Source organism: Anarhichas minor, unplaced genomic scaffold (assembly GCF_050575085.1).
Source record: "Anarhichas minor isolate MPS153535 unplaced genomic scaffold, ASM5057508v1 ptg000073l, whole genome shotgun sequence".
In the NCBI taxonomy this organism is placed as follows: Eukaryota; Metazoa; Chordata; class Actinopteri; order Perciformes; family Anarhichadidae; genus Anarhichas; species Anarhichas minor.
The window spans coordinates 5,284,636-5,304,789 of NW_027466519.1; the positions used below are offsets into that span (position 1 = coordinate 5,284,636).

General features: G+C 44.2%; 1 protein-coding gene across 5 annotated transcripts in view; it reads right to left on the bottom strand.

The window, feature by feature from the left end:
• The window catches only part of vav2 (vav 2 guanine nucleotide exchange factor), a 185,267-nt gene that overhangs the window by 102,604 nt on the left and 62,509 nt on the right, over positions 1-20,154 (bottom strand). The gene's annotated exons all lie outside the window — the stretch shown is intronic.

Below are 20,154 nucleotides of genomic sequence, written 5' to 3' on the forward strand. Positions count from 1 at the left end.
CAAATCGGCAAAACGTGCTTCTTCAATGATTTCACCGCGGGGGGGGGGGGGGATATTGTCTTCTCCTGCGACGGATTCAGACAAATTAGAGCTGCTGAACGCGATGGAGACGGTCGGACTAAAAATGTCGCCGGGCTTCAAGTGTCTTTGGTGGAGCAGCTCGACAGAAAGTCGCCCCGGAGGGCCGCTTGACTGACTCCTGGAGATTGATCTTCTTCAGACTGATACTTAGACAGGGAAGAGCAGGTGAGAATTGGAATCACCACTTTATCACTGATCTATAATGGATCAAACCGTCAAGAGCAGAAGGAGATAAGAGGCAGGGTAGCACGACGCAAAAATGAGCCAGACATAGAAGGTGTACGGGAGAAAGAAAGAGTCACAAAAAACAGAAAGGAGCTGGATGATTGAAAGAGATTATTAAAGTGTCCCTCTCAGATATAAAGGGCCATACAGGGGTTCTGTGTGTTTCAGGCAATGAACTACAAATTGCAAATTCTGCCTTCAAGGCAATTTTTTTGATTGATAACCTAGCGTCCAGGCTCCATTGGTTGCCACTTGTTTTAATACCTATAAAATCAACTCGCAGACTGGTAAAAGAGCTGCAAGCACCACACTGAACACTCATTTTACCGTATACATATTACCGTATTGGCCAGAATATAAGAATTATCTTCCCCTGGAAATTGCATTTTAAAAAAGCGTATTATATTTAAGAACGGCAGAGCAGATATACATTTTGAATGGAGAGAGCCAAGAGTACGTACCACCGGCTCCTACATTAAGTGTTGCATTGCTTGTTGCCTTAATGTTGCTAGGCTGGCATTTTGATATTAACCCCGTGTGTGTGATGAAAGCGGCCAACTCATTCAAAAGCCACCAACCGCTCGACAAGGCGTCGGCGTGGCACTACACAGTGGCTGCTGTATCGTAGCAGCAGCTATGTTATCACTGAATCTGTCCGTTTCAGGCGTGTATTGCAGTGCATCTTACACACCGTCAGCGATCAATGCGGCCATAAGCTGACGGACGGGAGAGAATAAAGGAGGCTGAAAGGTAAATTGCTGACTTAGAGGATGAGAGAGAAGATGATAAGCCGCTACAGTAAACAAGGGAGGAAAACAAACAGAGAGGGCAGGATGAGAGGGGAACTAGAATGTGAAATTAAAGGACATTAAAATTTTTTAGAAGCTTTTAACCAGGCCTGCAGAAAAGCAGCAGGCTGGCCCCTCCATTAGCGCCTGTGCCGAGGCTCTAATGACTGTGAAGACGGCATCTAGCACACCTTCACACCAGGCACAATGTGCTGCCGGTACCGAGGTAGAGAACAGGCTTCAGTTTGCAGACGACGGTTTCAAAACAGAAAACGCCGTTTTCAGATTTGTCTGCTGCCGTTTTAACTCACTTTAACCTTGTTGCGTCCTCTTCTCCTCGAACTGCTTAAATGACACCCGGAATTACGCCACGAATCGATGTGTTCAACCTCGAATATTTGCATAACGGCGGTTGGATGCAAACGCACATGAAATCACATTTTCTTTCCGATTAGACATTTTTGCTGCATTAGGATGGAAACCTGACCGCAGAGAGAGGGGGGGGGGACAGAAATTAGCGTTCAAATTGGCGACCGCCACGTGAAGTGGGGGCGTGAATGTCAAACCGTCTGCCATCCGACAAGCTCTTCTGTTGAGCGATACAGATGTTGGAGCCAGGCGTAATCGCCCAACATCAGCGGTGAACCTCTCCGATGCTCCGGTGGCCGAATGGGAGCAAATCCCTGCAGCCAGGTTCCAGAACACGGTGGAGCATCTTCCCCGGAAGAGTGGAGGCTGTTGCAGCAGCAGATTAATGCCCACGTGGTGTCGTAGAGTTGCAACTACCTACAGTATTACATTCATTATCAATTGATCTGTTGACTATTTTCCCAGTTGAGCGATTCATCATTTAAAAGTTCAATTATAAGCAGATGTTTACATTTTTAATGAATAGTGGCACACATCAAATGTTGGGGGGGGGGGATCCGCAAGCAAGGCACAACTGTCTTAATTGTCTGAACTCCCTGCTCCCGGGTGTCTATGTTGTTATCTTAGCTGCTTAATCGCTCCCATTCTCTGCGTGCAGCTGCACTCTTCAGACTCGCTCCTTTTCATCTGTTTCATCTCACTTTCCAGTCTCGCAGCTAACACTCATCAAACATAGATGGCCTGTTTTACGCTCCATCATTAGTTTGACTTTACTCCGCTCTACCTTTGTTCCCGCTCTCTTCTTCACTTTGTCTTTCATCTCTGGCCGCCTCGCTCCAAAAACAGCGTCTGACACTCGATTTTGACTTGATTTAGGCGAACAAGACGGGGGCCAGAGACTCTCTGCTGTTCATCCATTATTGGTACATTCAATTAACGCGGGGAGAGCGCTGTCGCGCGACGCCATCGCTCGGTAATTAATGGAGTCATTATTTAGGGAGATCGTTCTCTCGGCAGGTGCAGATTGGTGGGCTCGTACTCATTTTTCGGTCGCCGCGATGATTAACGTCTGAGGAACGTCGTTTGACTTTGCACATGACTCGTGTCTTAATTAATGAGCCTAAACTGACAGCGTCCTCAAGGTATACCCGTTATTTTGCATAAATGCATTTCCCAGACAGCCGCTTTAAATGATGCACTTAGAAATAGATTTACATTAAACCAAAGTTGTGCATGACTAAAACGCCGGGGAATGCATCTACCGGCTATTTGTTTTCGGGAGAGCCTCCGCAGGTGTGTGTTGGGCCACGTGTCGAGCCAGAGGAGGGATTATGGTTGCCATTTCTGACGATGTCATATCTCAGGTCATGACAAACTGCGAAACTGAGTCCCCCGGCCTATCATAACAAATAACGAGGAACAAATTGGCCTCACTCGAAGTTTCCTACACACAGCTTACAGCATCGAAAAGACTCTCAACCAGGATCGGCTTCATATCACACATCAAACTGTACATGTTGCCGGCTGCGTGTGTTTAATTGGGCAGTCACTGACTCCTAAAGGATTTGGCAGGAAAAGGAAGTGCGTTTCTACTTGCGTTGGGTGAAACCTGAGAAAAGGTAAAGAGCACAAGGGATAAAAGAACATTTGGAGTTTGCACGTTGACTGATTAAATCTTCCTGATTATCAGGACAACACAACCAGAGTGTGACGCCATGCCAGAGCTGAGCCGAGGTCCGGCTGAGTGCCTCTTGACATAATCTGCTTTGTGACGGCTGGTTAGCTCTTCGGTTAATGGTAGACAACCCAGCCCTCCACTGGCTCACCCCCCAAAAAAACATAGAATCACGGTCACATTATGCTTATTCCCTCTTCTAACGACAAGAAGCACAGTTTGTTCTACTCCTCTCACAAAAGAATATCAATCTAAAATTAAAAAGCACTGATCATCCATTTCCATTGACAGGAAAACGTTGATCTGTTTGTCTTGATTGTTTGTCTTACCTGATGTATTTTCTACTGTATCTGTCCTCTCCAGCTTTATTCAGATACCTTAGTATTTGTGACTCACAGTTATGCCGCTTTGCCAATGTTCAAAGCAATGGCTTCACGTCATAGAGCGCTAAACCCTGAGTGCGAATCGACATAATCTCCCGAAACATGCCATTGACTAAGGCCATTAGTGTTACTGTGTGACACTTTTATGGCTAACATTTCATTTAGTTTCTTTTTTTCTCTCTCTCTCCGTGTCATATGCACAAACACACAATGTCCTTTACACAATTATCGAAACCTTGGCTGACACACTCACGAACTCAGCGGCCCGTTAGCATCATCACATGCACACCAAACATCCTCTCCCAACAACTCTTCCTTTTAAACGAGCGTGCAACAAAGCAAATAACCCCGGCAAATCAATTAAAGTGTGCTGTGTGTGTAATTGTGTGTGAGTTTGAGCATTTCTGGTGCGTCTTATTGCTGTATTACTGTAATAGGTCACGGAGATCATTCCTCTATTACGGATCCGTTATGTGTTAATCCTGAGTCAACACGAGAGCAAACAGGCAGCCGACGGGCAGGAGGACGAATCCGGTGGTCCACTAGTTTCACAGAGGGTTGGAGACGTGAACGCCGCGGGCATCCTTTGAGTCTAGTAACACGCTTCGGGGGAGCTTAGCGTTCAGTTGGACTACGCTGTATCCATGCACTTTGGAGCACATTGTCATGCAGCTCACAAGGAATGCTTTGTAGGTTGCTTCTTCGACGTTTACAACAGCCTGTGGAAAATAATTGGCTTAAAAGGAATTCTTTACCCACAAAATGAACCTTTGTATAACAATTACACACTCCATGTTAGCTTGACTTCTTCAGGAGACTTTGTTTTTCTCACGTCTCCGTGGGGATGCCGATGTCGGATATCAGGCTGATAGCTCAGATAGATCCAGTGTCAGTTACAATGGGGGCCGATCTATTCAGTTCAATTCTATGTTTATATACTATGTACATTATATACTAGAATTTTAATTGTTGTATATGTTTTGATCAATTTGTTGCTGCAATAAAAGGGTTGACAAAAAAAAAAAGAGTTACACTTTCGCAAGTTTTTAGCAAGTTAAAGTAAAATAACAAGTCAGTAAATGTAAATCTATGTCTTTATTTGCTACATTTTGTAACAATGTACACTTTTCAAGCCTGTAGGGAGTTTGTTTGACACTCAAAGTTTCCGTTAGTGTATTTCAGATCGGAGACGTGACAAAGTGTTCAGTGCAGATTGGAGGCTGGCGCCACAGCAGATAACCCTCAGGTTTGTGTATTTCCCATGTGTGACAAAGGAGGCTTATTTAGACTTGCAGCAAGTGGGTTAAGAGCTGATGAGGCCCGGGGCCCCGTTGTGAGTCACCCAGTCTGCAATCACGGCACTGTCAGCTTCGTTAGATGGAGGACGTTCAGAGGAGAAAACTCAATTTTGGCTCCCGTGTGAGCGCGACCATTAGAAACCAGCTGTCATCAAACAGCCCGTCACTGTACGCGGCACGATGATGGCACATTAAGGCCTCTGGGAAAAGACAGGATGAAGGATGACCATCGCTGTGACGGGGGGGAGACAAGGGGCGCGAGGGGGATCTTACAGCCTGTATACTGTGTCGGCTCGTTTCCCCCGGAGACAGCAGACCAAGTGAGGTTGAACTCTGTGCTCGCTCCATGACAAGGACATTTCCCGAGTGGGGTCACATCCTGCTGTGTATCTGGGGCGCTGCCACAGTTTCCCCCAGACATAACGAGGGCGTGAACGGCATGTTCGAAGAAACAGGAGTGACGCAATATGGTTATGGAGTTACAGGTTTGGGAGTATACTTCATGGTTTGGGAGTAAAAATCATTTATTGCACATAAACATAGGGCATGTTGTTATTTTTTGATTTTCTTTTGATTTAACACAATACACCATTGCTCAATGCGTATAAAGACCTAATCTTTACCTAAAATAAATTTAGTTTCACTATTTACATGTAAACAACATGTGCAACTGCCTCCACTTCCCAATGCAACGCATCATAAGAAACACTTTGTCTTCCTTTACCTTTTCTCTTGTAGCATAAACGCTGCAGCTCCAAGAAAGAGTTGGAAGTTTGCTCTTCTGTTCATTTTATCTCGTGGTTGCTACGAGAAGCGTATTCATGCATTATGAATGAATTTCAACACATCTTAAGAAGGGTGTTAAACAATCAGGAGCTGTGATATTAACGTTAAAAAGAAAGAAAAAACCTGTGAAAACAGACTAAAACATCTATCGAGTGGTGACTTCTCCTAATAATGTCTTGACGGCACGTCTTGACCGCAACAAAGAAGATTGATGGAACCGGGGTCGTTTCTTGGGGCTGCGAATTACAGCCTGTCATTGATTTCCACTTTATGGCCCTGCACAGACAATGGCTCCTTCTCTCAGGGACAAATGAAATATATAAATAATATAAACGAAAACAAATGCGGCCACTGTGTTGCGCTTAAGCCTGAGGTTATTACTTCACAGGGAGATATTTCTATTCATCCTTACCCCGGGAGGAGCGTCACAAATCACCATCTCACACGCGGCAACAAATGAAGAGCCAACGCGAATTCATTCATGCACACGCGCGCCGATAGGAGACCCGGCTCCGTGTCCTCATAATCTCAAAGATCTAATCAGTATTTAAGTGATGGACTTAATAAACATGGCTCTGAAGCCCACAAAAGATGATGGTGCTATGGAAGACAAAGGGTTGGGGTTTGAAGCTGTCTCAGCCTGTTTGATGTGACATAATGAAGTACGTCACACATCCCAGTGGGAGGTCAGACATTTGGGTTTATAGGAGATTGAACCAAAAGGTTTCTATTCACAAAATACTTCCTTTTTGTAGGTACGATACTGAGGAAATGAAAAATATGATGTCAACGTTTCAATATCTGTACTTTACAAAGAGCTAGAGGCTAATTGTAGTTCAAATTGTGGGAGCGGAACAACATAATTGTCGCCACAATAAAATGACATAATTCAGAACAGTCTAAGCCAAATATGAAACATGTAATCTCTAGTTGTAGGGCTGTGCAGCCTCGTTATACTCCCAAACAGATGTGTATGTGGACATCTGAAGACAACGCGGTCGTTCTGTTTTTAATGTCCGCTTGGAGGACTCGTTCCACACATGCACAGTAGATTGCTAAATTACGACTTGTGGGCCAACGAACACGCCTACTGATGATGAAATTTACCTCTACTGAACCCTTGCACACTCGGGGACGCAGAATTTATAAGTTCTGCTTAACTAACTTTACTCACCAACTTTGATTCCATTATTAGTTTGGTATTTAAAATATCAGAATACTAGGAGAAATACACACTGCTTATTATATATAATATATATATAATTAGGAAACAAACCAAGCCAAACTGCAGCTTTCAATTTCCTATTGTATATAGAAGTAGTTCTATGTTTCAGAATTTTAACAAATATTTATTATTGTGACAATAATGCTGCAGATTCCATGCGTATGTGTAGTTATGTGGAAGTTGTGATGTCTCTCGTCCCAGGCCAACAGTGAGTGTTCACAGTGACGAGGGCCACAGAGACAGAGCTGGCCCACATTGTAATAAACAAGGAAAACTAACTATTTAAAACCTGCAGTGGAAATGAATGTTTAAGCTTAAAAGATAAAAACTATGGAGATAAACCTGGAAATGAAAAAGAAAATAAAAATCTTAAAAGGAACCAAAAATGTTCGTTCTTGTGACTTTAAATTTAAAAAAAAAAACATAAGACTTCTTAAAAACAGAGATAATACAATAACGTGATAATTTCACTCATTGTCTTTGGCCTGTTTGTTGGATTGCAGGGAGCAGCATCCCGGTCCCTGATTATCTGTCTGGAATCACAAGACAAATGCAAAGACGCACATACGTGATGAGAGAGAAAGAGACACACACACACACACACACACACACATAATGAGAGAGGGACACAGCATGGGAATATGTATGATCGTTTCCATGCATTTTTTGACTGACTGAACCAGACCCAACATGTGCATCCAAGCGTCCACATGTCGTTGTGTTGAATATGCAAGTGCATGCATCTGTGCATCACTGTATGTACATGAGCGCGTGTCTATGCAAAATGGTGAGCCCCGTATAGGGAGTCTCATCAGACGGAGCATGTTGTCCAGATGGCAGAACAACAACGAGACACCTGTCACTTCACTCTGCCCTCTGCACTCTTCTGCGGAAATGAGCCTGACAGACCCACTGCTGTTTCCACCTCTCGGAGAATTCTTCTTCTCTCAGCTTTGGGCTACAGTCAGACCTCCCAGGAACCCTGACACCCTGCTCTAACCTTCCACAGAGCAGAGAAACCTGAGAGGGATCCCCAGCCGATGAATTGTCGGACATGTTTGAGACAGCTAAATTAGGATCTGTAACTGGCAATTTAAAGAGGCTGGTGCTAGCCGACATATCTGACAGTTCGCTGTCAACCCGGGAGGGTCGCGCTTTAATCACCACCCGTCTTCGCCTGTGGTGAACGACCTCGGAGACTTGCACCCGCTGAGGTCGGGTGGCACTGAGGATCCCTGAAGGTCTCTGTGGTCAGCTCGAGAAAGACTGGCGGGACTGAGTGAAGGGTGTCTATTTCTGGTGTGGTGGGGTGTAAAAGTCAAGGATGAGGGGAATCAGCACAAATACGTCCATTAATATCCAGTTTTTTTGTTTTCTTTTGTATCCTTGAAGTTACATTTCTTTGCCACACGGTGTCATTGAAATCACTGTCATTGACATATCTAAACAAGTATTCATGGTCCCCAGATGATGTGTCAAAACAAATGGGTGACCCCCTGACTTTCTTCAAGCACCACTATGTCGATATTTGTGGTGTTAGATAACAGTCGTTGTTTTCTCAACAACTATTGTAATGTTTATGAGATTTAACGCAGACATTCATGTTCCCCTGAGGTTGAACTGTAATAATAAGTGACCCACTGACTCTTCATCTAGCACCACTATCTGGTCAGATTGTAATTTATCCAATCCTTTTGTTTATGACTAAATATATGCAAAACTCAAGACATTCCCATAAGCCTCAGCTGCACTTTAGTGCTAATTAGCAAATGTTAGCATGCTAACATGCCAAAAAAAGATGGAGAATATGGTAACATTATCCCTGCTCAACGTCAGCATGGTAGCATTGTCACTGTGAGCATGTTAGCATGCTGACGTTAGCATTTAGCACCACTGTGCTAAAGTACGGCCACACAGAGCTAGTAGAATGGCTGAAGATCGTTAAACAAAAGTAGAAATACATTAGCTTTTGTCTTCATTATACTTAATACTATATCTGTACTTTACCAGCCATGGTTTATCCATTTGTGTTTCTACAAGTTTACACTGAAAAACTGGTGTTTTTAATCTAAATATATTTATTTAGCTTTAAATTCCTAGTTACATTAAGGTCATATTATTTTAGTAACATTACATACTAATTAGTATGTAGTTTAGTCCTTAATGGCACATGTACAAATGGACAAATGGTTGTAGAGCTTTAGGGCATGGGCATACTACACATACAAAATTACAATTTACTAAAAATATATAAATAAAGTAATTCTTTGAAATGATTTATTTAGCTCAGAACTCAGGAGGAGAAGGCTTTTTATAAATGTGTGATAAACTAATAAGTATCATTAGTACGTTACTAACACCGCGGCAGTAGAGAGTGAGGACTAATCCTTTTTGGGGCTCATTAAAAAAGGCCCACCTGCCAGCCTGTGATTAGCATTACGTGTCGTAATTGTCTGGTGCTGCAGGTAAATACAGCGGCGTGGCCTTTGCCATTCGCGTCCCGTCTCATTATCCCACAGAATGAGACGGCCAATTACAGGGCATTTACCTTGACAGCAGGATAGCCAAATCCACACCACGGTTAGATTACACGTAACGCTTCCGCCCAGCCAGCTTCAAAGGACACGCGGAGGAGGGGAGGCAGAGGTCGGTAGTTAGATGACCCCGGCCCCTGTTAGCTTTGTTAAGCATCAAAATCCCGTTGTTGAACATCTTAACTGATTAAAGGACTATTTATGTACTGGGTAAATTAGCTCTCCTGGAAATATGACAGCTATTGATATCTTAACTTTAGCAGCATCTGATGAGAAAGAAAGAGGGAAACAAGCTGAGGATGAATTCGTGGATTTCCTTCTAGTCTCGCGGACAAAACCCATGCTTGACTACGACAACAGCAAGTGTAAGAGTAAGAAACAGCTTGCTGCATCAAATCTGACCAGATATGAACATGAACACACACACACACACACACACACACACACACACACACACACACACACACACACACACACACACACACACACACACACACACACACACACACACACACACACACACACACACACACAACGGAGGCCGCTCAGGATGGGAAAGGTCATGATGGTGACCGAGCTCTTCATTAAATCACCAGTTCCAGGAATGGGTGGAGTGGGGGATGGTGAACAAAGGAGGGCGATCGAGGCGGAGAGAGAGAGAGAGAGAGAGAGAGAGAGAGAGAGAGAGAGAGAGAGAGAGAGAGAGAGAGAGATAGAGAGATAGAGAGAGAGAGAGAGAGAGAGAGAGAGAGAGAGAGAGAGAGAGAGAGAGAGAGAGAGAGAGAGAGAGAGATAGAGAGAGAGAGAGATAGAGAGAGAGAGAGATAGAGTAGTCATGTCCCCTGGGAGCAGTATTAACAGACAGATGAGATGAACAAAGACGAACATGGCAGCTCTGGTCAGGTGAGGTCATAATGAGGACAACAAAGACATCCTCAGGCATGTCTCTGCAGACCGTATCAGAGCCTACCTTCAAGACTGACTGTACTGTAACCTTTGACCTTTGTTTCCCGAAGCTTAGAGCGGCCTGACTGATGAATTAAAGGAGGTACTATGAGCAATTTTGGCTTGTTTTTTTGTCCTGTTTTATTGTTCTAAAATCCATTATTATATTCAGATCACACATTTTTATTAAGATTTCATAATATACTATTGGAGCTTATTTATCACATTTGGGAAAAAGTTGCGTTAAATAAGTTGCAAGTATTAAAGGTCATGCTGGGACTTGTAGCGTAACGCTAACCAAATATATATATATATATAATAAATAAATGAAAGAATCACTTCATTGTTTCTTTCTTAGCCAGATGGTTTCAGTACATCTTGGAACATCTTGGTTCAGTCACAGCGAGAGGTTGAATCCATCTAGCTTTGGCACATTGATTATTTTTATGTGGGAGATTTACAATCGAAGCTTAAGTGCATGCATCAAAAACCTGGATACGCTTTATTGAAGACATTTGCAGCCACTCTCACTGCTGGCACTATGTGTCATAGTTGAAGTAATCGATGCCTTGCATTGGGAAACTTAACATCCAAACCCTGCCAGCTCTGTACAACGATAAGTCTCAGCTGTCGGGTCAACAGAGACAGTTCAGAGATCCAGAGTTCGGAAACGATGAGCGGATTCAGGGATGAGAGTCAGTCCGTTGTATCGGTGCAGAGCAACAGGGACACTGTGTATGTATGCGAACATGGAAACAGTGCATTTTCCACAAACCACACAATAGGCAAGAACACAGTCTGTAACTGTGGTGACCATACACAACAAAGATGGCAACAGTTGCAGCCTAAAAAATGATTAGAAGACACAGAAATGACGAAAATCAATTTCACTGAAGAAAAAGTAGACTAAAATGATTTTGTTTTGTTTGTCTAATGGCTGAAACTAATATAGGTTTACGTCAGAAAAGTCAAACTAACTCAAAAGCGGACGCTAAAATGAACGCTGGGGATGGGCTGCACATGCGTGCGCAAATTCTTTGTGAGCGCTTAAATGAAGACACATGGCTTAGTCCAGTGAGGCTCTTCTTCATGGAACCGGGGTCACAATATGTAACTGCTGATTCTGTTGTTTATGCCAGATCACATTACACAAAAAAAGCTATGACGTCCATCTTGTACAAGTTAATATGGATATTTCTAAAAAAAAACAACTAAAAAGAATAGAGCAGAACAATAGACAACAGGATTACAAATTGCATTGCTTCGCTGGGAAGACTATTACTGCTCCGACACGAGTGCACACGCGTGCCCCCTGCATAGCAATGCCTCCCTGTGCTCGGCTACGGTCATATTTGTATTGTACTGTCAGATTTTATTTCATCAGTGATCTATCACCAGTTGTGCCAAAAATGAGCTCGGATCCACCCTGATATAAATATGCTTTCGCTGGGTTTTATTTTTTGGTCTAATTTCACAACAAAATGAGTTAACAAATGAATCTGCTGCAGGCAGATAAAGTAGTCATGGATCAATCACTGACATAGAGGATGTGGCCCATGCCAATCAAGGTGCTTGTGTGTAGTTTTTTTGGGGGGGGTTGTTAGGGTTTGGAGGCTTGCTGCCTGCCTGTCAGCCCCTGATAAATGATTCCATGTGAAATATCTCCATTAAATCTGCCTTTATCAGGGATAGAAGCCCGCTCAGCCCCGACATTAGCATTGCAATTTATGGGACAGCTCCCAGGCTCAACAAATCAATTCCCCAGTGTACCTGGCCAATTCAGGCCGGATTAGTCGAAATTAAGTAGGGCAGGTTTTTAATAATGCGTCCGATGATTACTGCAGCGCTGAGATATCTTCGGTTTCTCGCCCTGTTTCGCACACTTGTGCCGCTCCTTTGCAGCTTGTAAACCAGAGTCCCACTGTGGCTTTTTCTTTTATTGTTTGTGGTGGTTTCAGAGCACGGTAGATTTAGAGCCGCCACTGATGCTGCTGTGTCAGCACTGCCGATAAGAGAGTGTTTACGCTTCCAACAGGGAACGCAGTGGACTAACACTGTTGAAATGGACTCAGCAATTTGTTGCCAAAAAACACCACCACAATCTTGTTTTTTTTCGGCTTTATGAAAGGTTGTTTTCGTCTCCCGTTCACCCTCAGACACGTGTTGTCAGAAAGGAGAAGACAGAAAGCCACAGTACACGCCACCGCCAGCATCCTTAGAAGGCAACCCACAGCTTTCTTTTGGTGTTGATTTTGAATTTATTTGTGTCAAGAACAAACCCACCGGAGACCTCATCTGAGGGTGTGAGGTTTGATTCTCCCTGACACACATACATGCGTTCTGTCTCACACGCTCAGAGGATGTGGGTTCTCTTAGTTTCTCGTGCTCTCTCGAAACAAATCTTACATATTGCTTCATCCGGACATTAATGCAGTTCTGGTAGAGCAGCCAGAGACAATACGAGGAAGCTTGTGCACCTGCTGGGATCATACATCGCAACCTTTGCACATATGTTGTCGTTTTTAAAATCAGCCGTTGCATCCTTGTGGCTTTTTAGAAAACCAGAGAAGTGAAGCAAAATGGGCTAATAAAGAGAAGAGAAAAGAGAACTCATGTTTCTGCAGCTGGGGATCAAGATGCCCCGGATGATGACAAAAGGGTCCGACAAGCTGTGAGAAACGCTTGGCCTTGAAATGGAGCGATGGTAGAGGGCTGTGGAAGGTTAAGAACGTCCTTAACCAAGAGGGCCAAATACATAACAGCAGACGCCTGAGGTCGTATAAACAGCACGCACTCCTTCGTAGGCAGGAGGAACGAGCCAATGAGGCGAAGACGACACCCTGTTCTGCTCAGAGTTAAAAAGCCCAAAGGATTAAATTGAAAAGAAGTTGCCCCCAAAAACACCCCTGCAGAGCTTTCTCCTCGTGTGCAGCTCTTTCACACGAGACCACACGTACACAGTGCTAAAAAAGCACTCAGACGTCAGCTCTTGTTTGCGTGAGCACGTATGAGTGTGTGTGTTCGAGTGACTCTTTGCGTGTTTGTGCGTGGTGCTTATTGGCTTATATACACGGGAAAGAGGCTGCTATTAAGGTCAGGAGCCGGGGGTAAAGGGAGATGGAGAGGTGAAAAAGAGGAGAAGGAGTAGAGGAAGCCGCTGTGTGAATCAGTCGCGGTCGGAGACGTGTGCTGTCTCTTTGTCTCTCGTCACTGCCACCGAGGCCTGTGACCCAACATCCTGAGAGAGAGAGAGAGAGAGAGAGAGAGAGAGAGAGAGAGAGAGAGAGAGAGAGAACTGCTCCCAGCAATCAGCCCCATGACAGCTGATAGCATCTGACATGATTAACATCATGACTCTGCAACGTATCAGCATGCAAATGTAACTAATCCATTTCCCACTGCTGAAACACTGTCATAATTAGAAAACACCCGAGCTGAGTGAATGGGGGGGGGTTGAAAGAATGGATCATAACATCACATGGATTTATAATATTAGTTGAAGCTTGGGTGGAATATATTCAAACCCAAAATGAAGCCAGAGTTTTACTCATTTTGTACATCCATCCCTGTGGCCCACACAGGGGAAATAGTGAACCAACTCCCTCCACTTGGTGCAGGATGCAGTAGTTGAGTTCTTTCATTTCAACCCCCCCCCCCCCCCCCACAAAGTGAAAAATTATCACCACGTCGACTGACTCATACCTCACATCACAACATGCACCTACAAAACAGGCCCAAGAAGTTTCTCATATACCAGACGACTTTTCATCTCCGGAAGGTTGTTCATCAGACTGCGGGACGCTTCATGAGGAGGAAGACCTACAACAACCAGAGTCCTTTCCTGTGATCGGCACGTCTCCATGATGATTTGGAGAACATGGTCGTACACAGCTCGGCCAAGAAATCAACCGATACAGCTGATGTATCATTGGAATATGCTGGATGTTGGCCGATGAGTAATGGAAAATTGCACAACAGGAATGCCAAAGACATCGCGATCATTTAGGTACAGTATTGTGATTACATTGACTGTCCACCAGGGAGCGCTAATAAGCGTATTTTCCAAGTTTTTGGGGTGTTTTTTATGAGTAATGTTTGCTTTTTATGCCAGTTGACAGAGCTGTGACATGTTACAAAGGTCCCAACCCGGAACAGAACCAGGGACGTTGCAGTGAAACGGTACGTGCCTTAGCCATCATGCACCATATTCCCAATTGTACCGCATGTCTGTATATTGGTGAGAATAAGGCCTTTACACAGCAGGGCGTTAACGAATACACAACACGAAAATGTGAAATACCCACCTGCGAAAATTTTGCTTCAAAACGATTCATACCGGCAGCAATCCAAAAGGATTTATTAGTCACACAGTGTATATTTACAGGGCTTTTATTGTGAAAGGTAAGAATGTAAAGCGTGGATGTGGTCTGCGCTGCCTTTGTCACGATTGAATAAAGTTTGCCGACTTGGTTTGGATTACGGAGCCTCTGTTGTTGTACACTATAGTGTACAACAACAAAACAGAAAACAGGATTTGTTGACACCTTTATGCTCAGTGCGGAAGCTCCGAACTATCGTAGTTAATTAGCCTCGTAATAGTCGCGTTCTGTGTGAAAGCACGCACAACAAAAACAACATTCCAAATAAAAGAATTAATGTGCGGATTAATCGCATGGAGAAAAAAAACAAAAAATTTAAATTTTTTTAATTTGCTTAGGTCAATGTATATTGTTTTATCATTTTTGTCGCAGTATCAACCACAAACATCCAGTACTGGCCCAGCTGTGTGGAATTTGGGATTAATGCGCACAAGTCACAGCACGTCTGTTAAAAGCAGCAGCTTTCTGACATAGAAATGCGCTGAAAAGGAACACGTTTCATTCTGCATCAGTGTCAAAAAGCATTTACATGCAGGTGACTCAGCAAGTGCGTCGAGGTCACACGTGGGCTGCCGAGACACCGGTCTGAGCTCCCCTCTGACACACAGCACCCTGCATGTGTGGCGCTGCAGTGGGTCCTGACCTCTGCATACGCTGGGCGGATTATCTGAGTTTAGCTGACCCAGGTCGCCCCCCCTTTGCCCCATCCGCCTGCATAATGACATTGCAGCAACGTCTAACGATGCGGAGGCTACAGTAAGTACATAAGCAGCCGGACTGTACGGACATCAGCTGTGAACGAAGATGAATGGAATCCATCTTCTCATCTTACAATATTTTCCAATAAAAGTAGAACAATTTTCATCAACAATCTTCATTCGACGATGCCGGCGAATATTCCCAGAATTTCCACACCAACGGAAGATTCTTTTCATAAAAAAGAGAAATATAACAAACTGTCTTTCAAGGATAAAGAGTCTCAGCCGTCATAAATAAAAACTCACTGGACTATTTTCAAGTAGAGCTGAGCATAATATAGCAGAGAGGAGCGGGAATATACAGGAAACAGAGGAGGAATGGAGGGAGGGCAGCTCTCAGAAACAAGACGTTAGGACTTTGAAAAACCTGAGAGATCGTCATTTCCCCGGGCTACATACATCTCATTACTTCCCCCTGCATCGCCTCAGCGTATGAGGTGAAATATCGCTGCATTTTACATCAAAGTGCAGAGTAATACAAAAGGTACGCTAGCTGCTGCGCGGGGGCAAATGAAAATGTTTATGTCGAGCGGTGCAACGCTTTGTTATGAGTCAACGTGTTTTAAAGGGCTTGTGGGCAAGAACACCGAGACGTTTTTCTCTGTTCTCGTTATTTAACTGTGATTTGGGAAACGGTGTGACACTTAACGCTGAAAACAGAGGGACAGCTAAACGCTGTCTCATGACGGTGCAAAAGAAAAAAGTCATGGAGTTGACAATCGCCAAAGTTAAGAGGAAGATTCAGTTTTGTTGCACTATATTCTGTAAAAAAAAGAAAGAAATAGAAGAAATGAAAGTGGTTCACTGCCACTGCCACATCATGTCCTCCTCAACTGAGTCACTTGAGTCAAAAAGGGGACCCATCAAGAGCGATGAACGACAGTGTGAATGTGTGACTTCATGCCCGTTTGTTTCTATGTGAACATATGCAACTAAAAGCTGTCTGTATGTGTGGCATTGTGCTTTCTGTGTGAGCCCTGTGTTAATGAGTAATAGCATCAACCCCCCCATGCCTCCTCAACTCTGGCTGCAACTTGAGGCAGTGCGAACACCCGCAGTGCAAGATCAATGCTTTCACACCGGGAGAAAGAGGAAACAACTCTCCATGGTCCATAAGACTTTCTGCACTAGGATGATTCCTTTTTTTTTCCCCTATTTCTGGGAGCCACACAACACACAACACAACAGCCTACAACGAAGAAGAAGTGAGAGAAAGAAAAGAGTGATCCGGGGCGTTTGGGATGCCGTTAAACATCCCTCAGTGCAGCACCGAATGAGCTCAGAAAGCCCTTCTGAAAACAATAAGAACCGAGTGATATTGGAAAAGCCAGAAGGAGGAGGTGATATATTAAACCGCCAGCAGAACTGTGCAGCACAGCAGCAGTGTGTGTGTGTGTGTGTGTGTGTGTCTGTGGCAGAGACTTGGCTTCAGGGAAGGTCTATAGTTCCTTTAGTTGCTTTATAATGTGCCCACACTGCTGCTGGGAGTCACACTAAGCATCCAGGTTGTGGATGGTGTTCCAGGTTTCTTTCCCCACCTCAGACCTGCATGTAAAAGTCTTCAAAAGCATTAAGGATTAGGATTAGCGTTAATTATATCCAACGTCAAACTCTATTCATTTGACGATGGAAGAAAATGCGGCAGAGAAACATCTCAAACGCCACAAAAACACACCGCTTTTTTTTTTTTCAACTTTAACAAACTATTTATGTCGATTCAAATGATGATCCGTCAATCAAGACAATAAAAAGCTATGAGTATAGATGTTGGAGAGCTCTGTAAAAGCAGCAATATTCGTCATTTTCTGAGTGAAACTGTGTCTTTACTCCAGTGGTGGAGATCACACGTTAGAGCTCTTCCATTGGCAGTGAACTATGCTAAGTGGTAGTCCACAGCCGTCCCTCTGGCATGAATACCATCCAGTGTGACTACCGGCCGCACAATGCTGCTGCAGCCGCACGCACAACGGCCACACTGTTCTCGTCAGGGTGGAAACATGCTGTACCAGGAAGCAGGACTGGGCTAACAAAAGTCTCCACTGTGTGTGTGTGTGTGTGCGTGTGTGTGTGTGCGCGTGTTAAGAGTGTGTTGGATGTCTAAAAACACTCAGTCCATGCTGAAGCAGTGTTGCAGGTGTGGGCTGATGGCTTTTTCACTTTGGCCGGTAACGTTGTGCACAGCTTGGCACGTTATGCTGCGTAGTGCCAATCCCACAGGGCTGAATTTAACAAATGTTTCTGTTTCTCAAGAGGAAGTTGGAGTACATAAAATGAAAAAAACCTGAACAAGAATTGCTTCTACACCAGTGAAGGTGTGACTGCGGAGTGGCCCCTGATAAAGCACTTGTGCTGTCGCCATCGTTGGAGGGTCTTTGCCGAAAACTCCCCCCCGAGTGATCCTTTTCAAAACAGCAACATTTACTGGTGCTGAGACAATCAGTCGATACATTGATTAGTTTGAAAGTGAACTTGTACAATTGTTCTTAAGCATTTATATACATATTCATACGTGCTTGCTGCTGCTCTGTTACGTAAGCTGAATATCTTTGGGTTTTGAAGTGGTTGCTGGACAAAATAAATGACCTAAAACGGCAACCTTGGACTCTGAGAAACTGCTACAGGCACTTAAGTTTATTTCGGGGGGGGTTTATAGACCACATAGTTCATTAAAAAAAACTACCAGACAGTAAAATGAATCGCTAACCGCAGCCCTAATGTCTACTCGTAAACCCCTCATCACACGTTGCATGTGTCAACGACCTACGAATAGTTACACTAACACATCATTTGTCCGTTCTTATATTGTTTGCATTCGCAGATTTTTAAAGACCCAAATTAGTGCAACTATCCAGACCCTCGGGTTGGGGAACCACTGGCAAGAAAAACATAAAAGAAATATGTATGCAGTAAATAAAGACACATGCAGACACATCTCAGCACTGAGTGCATCACTGCAGCTCTTCTCTGGGTGAAAGTGACTGAGGGGATTATGGATTGTTGCCATTTAGGCTGACACGGGACCAGTGTGGCAGTAAGCTTGCCATCGTTCCCGCCATTGTCTGCACTCAAACCACTCTCCTTCATCACAAAGCGGCACTAAGGTGCCCAGCTGAGTATAAACGCACTCCCACCACCACACCTCTGGCGGCGATGTCACTTTTCATTCTCTCCGTCTTTTCTTCATCTCCATTACGACCTCAGGCGTGTTTTCATCTTTCCTTCTTCTTACGCTCTTATTTTAATCTTCTGTAATCAGCTTGTCTCTCACCCCCCCCGCCCCCCCGTCTGCCTCTCTTTCTCCCCCACCTCAAACTTTGTTCCAGCATTCTCTCTCCTGTCAAACACTTGACCTCTGGTCTGGCAGTGTCTTTGTCCCGCTGTCAGCCTGCATCACCTCTGGTTCTTTGTTTCTCCGTGGGTGTCCTCCTACTCCACCTCTCTCTCTCTCTCTCTCTCTCTCTCTCTCTGTGTGCATCTTAATCTTGCATAGTCAGCTCTCTTTTGGAGTAACCCCAGCACACAAAAGTTGGTTTGAAAAAGGGCAGAAGTACAAAAGTTATTTATATATATATATATATGACAAGTAACACATTTTCATTTTCCAATAAAACGATTACTAATTTGATCCATAAAGCATCAGAGCCTAATATGGCATCTTAACAATCTAAATATTATGAATGTACGATGATATAAAACAGAGAAAAGCAGCAAATCCTGTCATCTGAAGAGAATGTTTTTGTGTTTTTTCTAGCTTGACAGACGTCTCGCCCAATTATCCTAATTGTTGTTGATTAGTTTTTCCAGCTGTTTCATTACTGCTCCAGACCTCTGCGCGCTGGACAAGACGAAGACCTGACTGAGCAAGATTAGCCTGCTTCTGTCTTCTGTCGCCCGCTGTGTGTTTTCCTCCATCTCTCCCTCTTCTCTCCTCTCCTCTGCTAATCCCTCTGTCTTTCTCTCCCCTTCCTCCTATAGAGCCTTGGGGGACCGTCCAGAAGCAAACTCATTTTCCCTCCTTCCCCCCAAAGCCTCGCCTGCTCTCAACGAGCCTGACTCCCTCCACTCTGCCTCTTTGTCAATCTCTCACCCTAATCTCCATAATGCAGTCTCTGGCAGGAGCTGCTTTGTCCAGGGCTGGGCTCCGGGATGATGAGCAGGTAGCTCTGTGGGCACTTGCTCTGCTGGTAATTGCAGCCGAGGCAGCCGGAGCACAGCGCGGGGGGGGCGTGTATGCAAGTATTATGTTCTGGAGTCAGAGGTGGGTCTCCGTTTGCCTCCTGAATACGCCCATTCCTTCTTCAAACACGTCCTCAGGCGTCAGTATGCAACCGGATACAGGGACAGTATTTGATGGTTGAGGGAGCAGTAAACTGAGGAAATATGTGAATTATTGGCACCATTTCTATATATATTTGACATTAATGGTGCCCTGTGGAGTTTTTGACCACTACAAGCGCCATGGAGCAAAGTCTTGTTTCCTGCCTCTGGTTAATCATACAGGTAGAAAAGAGGAAAAGCTCTCAACATGTTGGTTCCATCTCAAGGATTCACAAAAGCCTTTGGGTGGAAAAACAGTAAATATAATCAAGTAATCGTGTATTTACAAGAAAACTCCATGAGTGGCTTTGATTTTTTATTTCCAATATTTGTGAAAAAATATTAACAAAAAACGTTAGATTTGTATTATTTGATTGGTACAGTGCGTTTG